This window comes from Hemiscyllium ocellatum, chromosome 29 (genome assembly GCF_020745735.1).
Source record: "Hemiscyllium ocellatum isolate sHemOce1 chromosome 29, sHemOce1.pat.X.cur, whole genome shotgun sequence".
NCBI classification, from domain to species: Eukaryota; Metazoa; Chordata; class Chondrichthyes; order Orectolobiformes; family Hemiscylliidae; genus Hemiscyllium; species Hemiscyllium ocellatum.
In genome coordinates, this window is record NC_083429.1 from 55085775 (window position 1) to 55099122 (window position 13348).

Sequence of the window (13348 nt, forward strand, 5' to 3'; positions counted from 1 at the left end):
CTCCCAATCCAGTGTTGTGTCAATTGAATAGAAACATGGACCTCCTTGGAAGTGCTTGTTGTAGATGTTAGGTACAGACAGTTATATTATACTGGTGCATGTAGCCAATGTATGTTTGTATGCTATTTAATTCTGACTAAAGCGTAGTAACCACGCAGTACAGCAGACAGATAGTGGGCTATGTCCCAGATACCTGGATGAGCTCCTGTGACTATAGAACCAGGGCAAAGGTTGGTTCCTCAAAACCTTTCAATCAGTCACAAGTGTTGATGGAATACTCTCTACTTTCTGGAGTACAGCTCCAACAATACTACAGAAGCTTCACATCATCCAAAACAAAAGGTCCATTTGATCATCACCTCACCACTGTATATGCAATGTGATCTATCTGCAAGTTGTAGTTATCATGTGGGACTTAATGCCATCTGGTTTCTCACTGTTGCACATGCAGACTCACAAACTATTAAATGATGTGAAAATAGCTAATATTAAAATGTATGGAAATGAGGTGGATGCTGCTGACTAGCAAGATTCTTAATACCTGTTGAAACCTTAAGGAAAAAAATTAGACTTTGTTCTCCTCAATGTTGAGAATTGGATTTTCTTATTTTTGATGTTGTTTTACTAAATTTCTCACCATTGCTCATATTGTTCAAAATCTGCACCCATAGTTTTCAAGAAACGATGAGGTACATTGAATGCATAAGCTGTTTTTCTCTCGCATTTGTAAAATCCAAAATTACATCTAAAAACCGCATTTAAACAAATAACTTCTAAAATACAGCGTACTCTGTCACAATGCTGGTCTTGTACAAGGTTACTTTGCCCTTCAGTTTTTTTCAGAGAGGGGGTCATTGGCCAGGCTCCATCGTGTCTGAAATTTGAATGGGTCATTGGGACCTTGCTGTTTACCTGAAACTTAAAGTCTTTTGAAAAAACTCGTATAGTCAAGAGGGCGTGGCCAGCTCTCTGGCTGTGCCATTCAGTTCAGTTTGGGAGTTAGACTAGATTGCCTCCTTTATATTGGGGAGACAGGCCGCCTACTTGTGGAACGTTTCAGAGAACACCTCTGGGACACCCGGACCAACCAACCCAACCACCCCGTGGCTCAACACTTCAACTCCCCCTCCCACTCCACCAAGGACATGCAGGTCCTTGGACTCCTCCATCGCCAGACCATAGCAACACGACGGCTGGAGGAAGAGCGCCTCATCTTCCGCCTAGGAACCCTCCAACCACAAGGGATGAACTCAGATTTCTCCAGTTTCCTCATTTCCCCTCCCCCACCTTGTCTCAGTCCCAACCCTCGAACTCAGCACCACCTTCCTAACCTGCAATCTTCCTCCTGACCTCTTCGCCCCCACCCCACTCCGGCCTATCACCCTCACCTTAACCTCCTTCCACCTATCGCATTTCCAACGCCCCTCCCTACCTTTTATCTTAGCCTGCTTGGCACATCTTCCTCATTCCTGAAGAAGGGCTCATGCCCGAAACGTCGATTCTCCTGCTCCTTGGATGCTGCCTGACCTGCTGCGCTTTTCCACATTTTCAACTCTGATCTCCAGCATCTGCAGTCCTCACTTTCTCCTAGTTAGACTAAATTCCCTACAATGTGGAAACAGACCCTTCGGCCCAACCAGTCCACACCAACTCTCCAAAAATTAACCCACCCAGACCCATTTCCCTCTGACTAATGCACCTAACACTATGGTAATGTAGCACGGCCAATTCACCTGACCTGCACATCTTTGAACTGTGGGAGGAAACCGGAGCATCCGGAGGAAACCCACACAGACACAGGGAGAACGTGCAAAGTCCACACAGTCACCCAAGGCTGGACTCAAACCTGGGTCCCTGGCGCTGTGAGGCAGCAGTGCTAACCGCTGAGCCACCGTGCTGCTCAGTTAGTTGAGTCAGAGTTACAGTTGAAACTGGAAGTTCTTTTTCCTTCTGTCCTTCTAACTTGGAAAACTGTAAGCTGCCTGTGCCCTTTTTTTAAAACTGTTCATGAAAAGGGATGTGTGTATTGGGATTGTTGCAATTATTTTCGGAACAACATCATTAAGTCGGGTTTGGATAGGATAAGTTATCTGGTATTCTGTTTTCTGTTCTTTGTGTTTGATTCCATAATTTTGTAAATACATTTTGTTTGTTTGAAACTTGGCAGTCAAACCAGCTAATTTACTCTGGGAATATGCACTATACACTTCACTAAAACAAATAGCAACATTACGGTCTGGGCTACCTGCTTAAAAATGTTTTGCGTGGTCTGTTCATGGTTCAATGAATTCAACAAGCGTTGTGATGTCAGACACATCTGCCGCCTCTGTCTCCGAGCTTACTTTGTTAGTCAAGACTCCTGCCCACCTTCCAAGGACCCCTTCACACATCTCCAACACACCCTGTGCCAGTCTGTTACCCGCCCTCAACCTCTTTATTTCCTACTGCAGCTACAACATCGACCCCTCAACCTGTCCACACCCCGCCCCACTCCAATCTCTCACCCTCCACTCCCTCTGCTCCAACCCCAATCTCAGCATCAAACCAGCGGACAAGGTGGGGGTGGGGGTGGGGGGAGCGAGGGAGTACAGTGGTGGTTTGGCACACTGACCTCTGAAACCAGGTACCAACTTGAAGACACCTCCTCCTACTGCCCCTTGACCATCTCCCAGACTGTACACAACTTCATCACCTCAGGGGATCCCCCAACCTCATATTTCGGGAAGCCTGCATCACCGGATTCTATCTCCTATCCAAGATCCACAGGCCTGATGACCCCGGCCGACCCATCGTCTCAGCCTGCTCCTACCCCATTGAATTCATCTCCACATACCTCGATACTGTCCTATTCCCCCTGGTCCAAGAACTCCCCACATACATTTGGGACACCACCCACACCCTCCACCTCCTCCAAGACATCCGTTTCACTGGCCCCCAACGCCTCATCTTCACCATGAATATCCAGTTCCTCTACACCTCCATCTGCCATGACCAGGACCTCCAAGCCCTCAGTTTCTTCCTCTCCCGACGTCCCCATCAGTACCCTTCCATTGATATTCTCATTCGTTTGGCTGAACTGGTCCTCACCCTCAACAATTTCTCCTCCCACTTCCTCCAGATGAAATGGGTAGCCATGGACACCCATATAGGCTCCATCTATTCCTGTCTCTTTGTTGGCTAATTAGAACAGTCCATCTTCCGTAGTTACACCAGCACCATTCCCACCTCTTCCTCGCTACATTGATGACTGCATTGGCGCCACCTCGTGCTCCCGCAAGGAGGTTGAACAGTTCATCAACTTCACCAACACATTCCACCCTGAACTTAAACTCACCTGGACTATCTTTGACATCTCCATCAACGGTGACCTAATCAACACTGACATTTTCTACAAACCCAACCTCCACAGCGACCTGGATTACACCTCTTCCTACCCTGCCTCCTGTAAAAATGCTATCCCTTATTCCCAATTCCTCCATCTCCGCAGTGTCTGCTCCCAGGAGGACCAGTTCCACCACAGAACACACCAGATGGCCTCCTTGTTTAAAGACCGCAATTTCCCCTCCCACGTGGTTGACGATGCTCTCTCGCGCATCTCATCCACAGCCCGCACCTCCGCTCTCAAACCTCACCCCTCCAACCGCAAGGATATAGCCCACCCCATCCCGGTCCTCACCCTCCACTCCACCAACCTCCATATACACCACATCATCCTCCGCCATTTCCTCCATCTTCAAACGGACCCCACCACCAGAGATATATTTCCTTCCTCACCCCTATCCTGCTTTCCATAATGACTGTTCCCTCCATGACTACCTTGTCAGCTCCACACCCCCCCAACAACCAACCCTCCCCTGCCGGCACCTTACCCTGCCACCTCAGAAATCACAAAACCTGTGCCCACACCTCCCTGCCCACTTCCAAGGCCACAAAGGAGCCTTCCACACGTCATTTACTGTATCCGTTGCTCCCAATGTGGTCTCCTCTACATTGGGGAGAAAGGACGCCTATTCACAGAGCGCTTTAGGGACCATTTTCAGGACACTCGCACCAATCAACCCCACTGCCCCATGGCTGAATATTTCAACTGCCCCTCCCACTCTGCCAAGGACATGCAGTTCCTGGGCCTCCTCCATCGCCACACCCTAACCAGCGATGCCTGGAGGAAGAACGCCTCATCTTCTGCCTCGAGACCCTCCAACCCCATGGCATCAATGTGGATTTCACCAGTTTCCCATTTCCCCTCCTCCCACCTTATCCCAGTTCCAACCTTCCAGCTCAGCACCACCCTCATGATCTGTCCTATCTGTCAATCTTCCTTCTCACCTATCCGCTCCACCCTCCCATCCGACATACCACTTTTCCCCATACCTCCATCCACCTATTACACTCTCAGCTACCTTCCCCCCCCCCAGCCCCACCCCACTCCCATTTATCTTTCCACCCCTGAGGGTCCCAGCCTCATTCCTGATGAAGGGCTTTTGCCTGAAATGTTGATTTTCCTTCTCCTCAGATGCTGCCTGACCTGCTGTGCTTTTCCAGCACTCCACACTCAACCCTAATCTCCATCATCTGCAGTGCTCACTTTCGACCAGGAATCTTGTACTGATTTCCTTTTACCCTCTGCCTTAATTAGGAGAGGTTCTGCCATCACTGTTCCAGTATAACAGGTTGCATCCATCCCATACAGTGCACAACTATAACTCCCACTCTGCCAGTCTTTTGTTCAGTGCTGCTGAATCCAGATGTTCCCAATTAAGGGAACGAGAATTCGTTCAACCGCTACCAGTTGCAGGAATCTATTTCTGGCTGTCTCGCTTCTCTCTATCTGTGCTCCATTTGTGGCTCGACAGAGTTTGTAAGTAAGTCTCAGTCTGCTTAGTAAAAAAATTAGCCTTCACATATTTTGGCAGTAATGTCTCAATAGCTGCATTCATTCTGTTTATCCTTACAGGCCAGCAATCAGCCAACTTGATTGCAATGTCAAACACGCATAATCTGTTAAGGTTAAAATTAGGTATTGGCACAAAGATCTGTTAACTCTCTCAGTGCAAACTGATCAAAATCTGTAGTTTAAGTACAAATAAGGAGGACACAACAGTGCATAAAATGAGAAGTCTTTGCAATAGCTGTGCTACAGTGCATTGCTGTGTTATTCCACATGGGGAAAGATTTACTGCTTTATCCTTTAGTTTTATTCAATGCATGCATACACACACACACACACACACACACACACACCACTACACTTCCTCCTCCCCATCACTGACAAGTGAAGCTCTGAAAAACTGGGTGAAGGGTCCATATCGGGAGCATACCTCTCACCAGAATGACTGTACTCCTGTCAATTTTCTCTTCACCTTCTCTTTTGTAGTCTTTATTCCACAAATTATGACTACTCTTCAAAACCGCACTCAAACGTCTAGTCTTTGTATGCATATCAAATAGTGTTCCTTGTATTTTCCTACTATTCCATGAAAGCTATTTACCTGGGTTGGGGCTAATTCGCTTTGATCAGCAAGTTCTTTTATTGTGGAGGCACAGATTTCTTCTTTTCCCTTTATTGTTTCATGTGATGAGGACACGATATTGCACATTCCTAATTGCCCTTGAACTGAATCACCTACTGGCAGTTCGGAATCGATAACATTGTTATGAATATTGAGTGACGTGTAGGTCAGACCAGTAATGTTGGCAGACTGTCTTGTAATCTCATACAAGTATAAATGTTTGAAAGACCATGCAATTATTGAAACAGGCCAGTGGCTCTCAATCAACTTTTTTAATCTAAACTTTTATCAATCTTCTTTCCTCTTCCACAGGGGATACTGGGACACCAATCCCCATGGGGGATACCGGGACACCAATCCCCACGGGGGATACCGGGACACCAATCCCCACGGGGGATACCGGGACACAAATCCCCACGGGGGATACCGGGACACCAATCCCCACGGGGGATACCGGGACACCAATCCCCACGGGGGATACCGGGACACAAATCCCCACGGGGGATACCGGGACACCAATCCCCACGGGGGATACCGGGACACCAATCCCCACGGGGGATACCAGGACACCAATCCCCACGAGGGATACCGGGATACCAATCCCCACAGGGGATACTGGGACACCAATCCCCACAGGGGATACTAGGACACCAATACTAGCACAGAAGGGATTATAAAGATTTAATGAACGGTTGTACCCATTTTGATTGAAGTCAATGGACATGTAAACTAAACAGTGTGTGGAACTGAGTCACGTTCACTATCCTGCTGTTTACACCACACACAAAACCAGTTCCACCTCGCACTGGATTTCTGCAAGGCTACATGGAGTATTTTACCATTGGCATTGTTATGACCAACTAGGGTAGCGGCCATATTCCCGGAGTCTGCTATTCCCGGATTTGTATCAGTATTAAACTTTTTTTTTCCAGTATCCCAATTGCATTGTTCATAAATAAAACTTGCTGGTTTCTACTTTTCCACCATTTTTGAAAAGGTGGTTAGATAAATATATTCTACCCATGAATCGCATGGTGTAGATTTTGTTACAAATATACAATTTGATGTGAAAGTGCACATCCTGATTTGAGAATATTTTAGCATGGATATTATAAGATCACAAGACAGAGGAGCAGAAATTAGGCCATTCAGCCCATCGAGTCTGCTCCACCATTCAATCATGGCTGATATGTTTCTCAGCCCTATTCTCCCCATAAACCTTGATCCCCTTGATACTCAAGAACCTATCTATCTCCATTTTAAATATACTCAATGACCTGGTCTCCATAGCCTTCTGTGGTAATGAATTCCATAGATTCCCCACTCTCTGGCCGAAGACACTTCTCTTTATCTCCATTCTATAGGGTCTTCCCTTTACTATAAGTCTATGCCCTCGGTTCCTAGTCTCTCCTACCAATGGAAACATCTTCCCAACATCTACTCTGGCCAGGCATTCAATATTCTGTATGTGTCAATTAGATTCCTCACACCACCCCCCACCCATTCCTTTTAAACTCCATCGAGTATAAACCCAGAGTCTCAAACGTTCCTCACATGTTAAGCTTTTCATTCCTGGGACCATTCTCATGAACCTCCTCTGAACACGCTCCAGGCCAGTACATCCTTCCTGAGATATGAAATGCTCCAAATGTGGTCTGACCAGAGTCTTACAGAGCCTCAGAAGCACATCCCTGCTTTTATATTCAAGTCCTCTTGAAATAAATATCAACATTGCATTTACCTTCCTAATTACTGACTCAACCCATAAGAATCCTGGACTAGAACTCCCAAGTCTCTTTGCACTTTAGACTTTTGAATTTTCTCCCTATTTAGAAAATAGTCCATGCTTCTATTCTTCCTACCAAAGTGCATGACCTCACACTTGCCCATATTGTACTCCATCTGCCACTTCTTTGTCCACTCTCCCAATCTGTTCAAATCCTTCTGCAGCCTCCCCAACTTCTCAATTTTTCCTGTCCCTCTATCTCTCGTTGTATTATGTGCAAACTTAACCAGGAAGCACTCAGTTCCTTCATCTAGACCGTTAATGTATAAAGTGAAATGTTACGGTCCCAACACTGAATCTTGTGGAACACCACTTTCTGTCAGACAGCCAAGCTTCTCTCCATGCCAGCCTCTGACACCATGGACTCTTATCTTACTCAGCAGCCTCCTGTATAGCACCTTGTCAAAGGCCTTCTTGAAGTCCAGGTAGGTAACATCCATTGGCTGTCATTGGTCTAACCTGCTCATTACTTCCTCAAAGAATTCTAGCAGATGTGTCAGGCATGACCTTCCCTTGATGAAACTCCAATGCTGACTTTGCCTTATTTTATCATGCACTTCCAAGTATTCAGAAATCTCATCCTTCACATTGGATTCCAGAATACTTACCCACGACTGAGTTTAGGCTAATCAGTCTGATAGATCACCAGTAATACTTCCACTTTCTCTTCAGCTATCACCCTTAAAGCTCTCGGGTGTAGTCCACCTGGTTCAGGTGATTTATGCATTGTCAGTTTTTCTAGCACCTTCTCCTTGGTGATGGCCACCATATTCAGCTTTGCCCCCTCACTCTTGAATTTTTGGGATATTACTCGTGTTTCCCACTGTGAAAACTGACAATAAGTAATTATTCAGTTCCTCAGCCATTTCCTTGTTTGCCAAGACTATCTCTCCAGTGCCATTTTCCAGTGGCCCAATGTCTACTTTTGCCTCTCTTTTGCCCTTTATATATTTAAAGAAACTCTTACAGTCTTCCTTTATATTACTGGCTAGCTTACCCTCATATTTAACCTTATCCCTCCTTATTTCTTGTTTAGTTGCCCTCTGTAGGTCTTTGTAAGCTTCCCAATCCTCTGGATTCCCACTGCCCTTTGCCACATTATATGCTTTCTCTTTTGCTTTTATACTATCCCTGACTTCTCTAGTCAGCCATGGTTGCCTCATTCTCCCTGTTCACCCACCTCTATAAAATAAGGAGAAGGGTGCAAATTCTCTAGTGTCCTTTCTTCCAGCAGAAATTCTCTTGCCCCCCACCCCCCTCCAGGTGACACAACCTGCTGTATGCTTCCATTTGCTGTGTTCCTCACTCTAATCCCTTTCCATATCTACTCTTCCTCGGAACTGTCCCTCTTCCTCCATTGTCTCCCTTCCCTTCAGTCCTTGGGTTCAGACTGTGAGATCAGCTCAACACAAGAGCAAGCGGCTGAAGTTCTCCTTTGTTCAGATCAAAAACTGGATGTTTATCCTTCAACACTGAGGTTCGGTCTACAATAATCTCAGCTTGATTCCAGCAGCAGCATCTGTTTAATTCTCCTTGAAATCTAGTCAGTTCCAGACTTGCAATTATTGCTTTAGCAGCACTATTTTTAAATGTCCTGAATAAGCACTTAGTGATATGAAACTTGAAAGCATTGGAAACTGTGAAGAAGACAATGTAAAACTTCAAAAGGACATTGAAAAGTTGGCAGAGTGGGTGGATGGTTGGCAGATGAAGTTTAATGCCGATCAGTGTGAGATGATGCACTTTGGAGACAATAAACCTGGGAAGGCAGTACAAAGGATACAATTCTAAAGGAGCTGTAGGTGCAGAAGGGCATGATGTATATCTGCATGGATCTTTGAAGGTGGCAAACAGGTGAGAGCAGTTAATAGAGATTATAGTACCCTGGACTTTATTAACGAGGGGATGGAATACAAGAGCAAGGAGGTGATGCTGGAATGCAGGGATGGAAATGCTATCGCCAAATTTTCAAGCGACACTACAGGAAGTGGGAACATAAGCTGTAATGAAAACATAAGAAATTTACAATTAGATATGACCAGATTAAGTGAATGGGTTAAAATTTGGCAGATGAAGTTTAATGTGGATAAGTATGAGATGATCCATTTTGGTCAGAGGAATAGAAAGGCGACTTAGGCACTGAGGCACTCTGCCATTTGTCCAGTTTGATAAGGATCTGGGTACCCTTGTGCAAGAATCACAGAAATCTAGCATGCAGAACAGCGGGTAATAAGGAAAGAAAATGGAATCTTAGCATTTATTGCTAAAGGAGTAGAGTATAAAAGTAGGGTATGTTCCTGCGACTGTACAAGGCATCAGTGTGACCACACTTGGAGTACAATTTTGGTCCCCTTATTTGAGGAGAAATATAGTTGGATTAGAGTCAATTCAGAGGAGGTTCAGTCGATTAACTCCAGAGATGAGACAATTGTCTTATGAAGAGAGATTGAACAATTTAGGCCTGTACTCTCTAGAGTTTAATTGAATGAGAGGAGATCTAATTGAGGTATAAAAAATGCTAAAAAGGGATTGACAAAGTATAAGCAGAGAGGATGTTTCCTTGAGGGGCAATTTAGGACAAGAGGTCATAGTTTTATGGGATGCAATAACACAATTAAAACAGAAATGAGGAGAAATTATTTCTTTCACAGGGTTGTAATTCTGTGGAATTCACTAATCTACAGTGTGGTGGATGCTGGAATGTTGAGTACATTTATGGAGAAGATAGACAGAATTTTAATTAGTAATGGTTTGAAGGGTGAGAGAGAGCAGGATGTGCAGTTGGGGCCATGGTAAGATCAGCTGTGATCGTATCAAATGACAGAGCAGGCTCAAGGGACTAATTTGTCTAGTTCTACTTCTAGGAGAAAGTGAGGGCTGCAGATGCTGGAGATCAGAGTCAAGAGTGTAGTGCTGGAAAAGCACAGCAGGTCAGGCAGCATCTGAGAAGCAGGAGAATCGACGTTTTGGGCATAAGCCCTTCATCAAGAATGAGGGTTCTGTTTCTAGTTCTAATGCTATTATGAATTTGTCAACTGAAACACTGCGTACAGTTTTGGATATCACATTACAGTAAGGATGTGAATACACTGGACAGTGTGCAGTAGATATTTACAAGAATAGTTCCAGAGATGAGAAACCTCAATTATGAGGATAGATTGGAGAAGGTGGAATTGGTTCCACAGGGGCTGGTTAGAGTAGATAGGAAGGAACTGTTCCCACCTGTGAAAGGACCAAGAATAAGAGGCTCCAGATTTAAAATATTCAAAAAACAGGCAAATTTGATGTGAGAAAAACATTTTCACATAATAAATGACTGAGGTCTGGGCTGCACTGCCTGGTAGTGTGATGGATTCAAGTTCAATTGAGGCATTCTAGAGGGCAATAGACAATTATTTATATAGAAACAACATACGCAAGTATGGGGAAGGGGCAGGAGAGTGACACAAAGCCATGATGCTCATTTGGAGAGCTGGTGTAGACAATTAAAAAAAACAATAAGATGGGAGATGATTAAATATGGCGATAAGCTAGCTAGTAGTATAAAAGAAGATTGCACGAGTTATTTAGGTATGTAAAAAAGGTAAGAGAGAGGCAAAAGTGGACAGTGATCAAAGGAAAATGAGGCTCAAGAACTAGTAACAGGGGACAAAGAAATGGCACAGGAAGTGAGTAGGTACGTCACATCCACCCTCACAGTGGAAGAGAACAGCAGTAAACCAGAACTTCAAGAAAGTCAATGGCTGTCGTTAAGGAGTAGGAGCTGGGGAAGCTGAAAGGTCTGAAGTTGAAAACAATCACCCACACCAGATGGACTACTCCCCAGAGTTCTGAAAGAGTTAGGAGGTTGTGAAGGCATCTTCCAGGAATCACTGGAGTCGGGGAGGATCCCAGAGAATGTAACACCCCTACTTAAGAAGGGAAGGAGGCAGAAGTTGGGAAATTAAAGGCCGATTAGCTTAACTTTGGTCATTGGTAAAATTTTAGAGTCTATTATTAAGAATGCAATTGCAGAGTACTTGCAAGGGCATGGTAAAATACGACTGAGTCAGCACTGCTTTGTCAAGGAGGGGTGATGCCTGACAAATCTGTTAGAATTCTTTGACAAGGTACAAAGCAAGTTAGACAAAGGAGAGGCAGTAGATGTCATCTATTTGGATTTCCAGAAGGCCTTTGACAAGGTGTTGCTCAGGAGGCTGCAAAATAAAATAAGATCCCATGGTGTTAGGGGAAAGTAGTGGCATGGATAGAAGATTAGCTAACTGGCGGAAGGCAGAGTGGGAATAAAGGAATCCTTTACGGGATGGTAGCTGGTGACTGGTGGAGTAGAAAGATTAAATAATAAAAGGGGTAATGTTGCAAGATAGGAGAGAGTGGTGCAATGTCAGGTTATCAATACCGAAACACTAATGTTACACTCCTCTGTTAGGGGTCGACCTTGCAAAATCCAGAGCTTTAAGTCTAGTCCTGGCATGTCTGAACTTGTTTTTCTGGTGAGAGAGATGGCAGCGGGAGTGGTGGTGGTATCACTTTAATTCCATCATCCAGCTCACAACCCACATGCAACTATAACTAAACACAACTCACCATGTGACTAGGAAAGGGTACCAGTTTCCTTTCAGGAACAATATTTGCTGACTACATATTAATTAAATATCAACTCACTACCACCCAAATATTTCACTGAATTCCATCAAATTTAGAATTCTGGAACAAACAGCATTGTCACATTTCAACAAAAGCAAATATGGGGTTATTAATAAGTTCAAACGGATTTTAATCAGTTTTACGTGGTATTTGTTCATTACTGTATTATCAGGGTATTCATTTGTGAGGACATTGTACAAGGATAAGACAAAGCTCTTGTGCAATGTCCATACTCACTACAGGTTACCAGACAACCATAATTTACAAGATTAGCACAATTTCTCTTCCCCAGCCAGGCAATACAGAGGCTAACTGTACAATGTCTACAGCACCTGATTAAAATTAGCATGAGTTAGATGGGTACAGTTCTATAAGTGCTGTGTATCCCTCTAAAACTGGTTGTTCTGTCTAAGGTAGCAGAGATGAAAATGTGTTGCTGGAGAAGTGCAGCAGGTCAGGCAGCATCCAAGGAGCAGGAGAATCGACGTTTTGGGCAGAGACTCAGATATGGTTTGTGGCAATAGTGGCTGCAAAGGCATCATTGTAAAATCCAACTTTCCAACAAGAGTCACTACATACTCGAATCCTTCAGAACAAAGACCAGTATGCACAGGAACAGGCTCTTCGGCCCTTCTATACTAAAACTGTCTTCACTTACACGATTGGTATCCCTCTATTCCCTTCCTTTAGGGCGTCTTTGATGAAGGATGTTGGAGTCGATTGTCCTTCAGCTGCTGCCCTAAATGAGAACATATAACTAGACACACTGGAGGGAGCAAATCTGGAAACTTATTACTCTTGCTGCTTTCCTTAAAGTCACATTTACTCACTGTTGCATTTGGGGAATTGCACGAATGCATTCCATCGCTGAGGTAAAACTCATGAAGGAGTGAACGGTGTATAAGGCAGCACTGAAAAAACGTTTTATTATCCAGATTGCAAACTCATGTGTCTGACAGATAAATGCAGTTTCTAGTCATTATTCGAGTGTGTCCAGTGTAAGAAAATGCAATTAGCCAGTACAGGCACTATATTTTCCTAATCAATCTGTTCAGAGGTGTTATAATATATCTATGGATGTGAACACCAGTCTCCTTGCTCTGAGGTACGGTCATTACAAATGCACTTCAAGAGATCCGAGTGTGTAACTGAACTAAACCTGTAAAGATGCAGTTCGCATAGAACCTTACAAATGGCAACTCTTCAGGGGTTCCTATAAATATTTTGACAGAAAATGTAGAGAGCAGTGCGCAGATTCCTTGACCTGTCTGCATCACTTGCAGTGAGCAAAAGTGGCTTTCTAAATAAATTTCCAGCTGCTTGTTTTACAGTCCTTCAATGTTTAATATTTTGAACTGAGAAGAAACTCAAGACAGAAAAGAAAAATAATCAGAAAAATCAACAA

The 13348-nt window shown here is 44.3% G+C and overlaps 1 protein-coding gene across 2 annotated transcripts in view; it reads right to left on the bottom strand.

The window, feature by feature from the left end:
* Positions 1 to 13348, bottom strand: part of LOC132829626 (cell surface glycoprotein MUC18-like) — a 197576-nt gene that overhangs the window by 93847 nt on the left and 90381 nt on the right. The gene's annotated exons all lie outside the window — the stretch shown is intronic.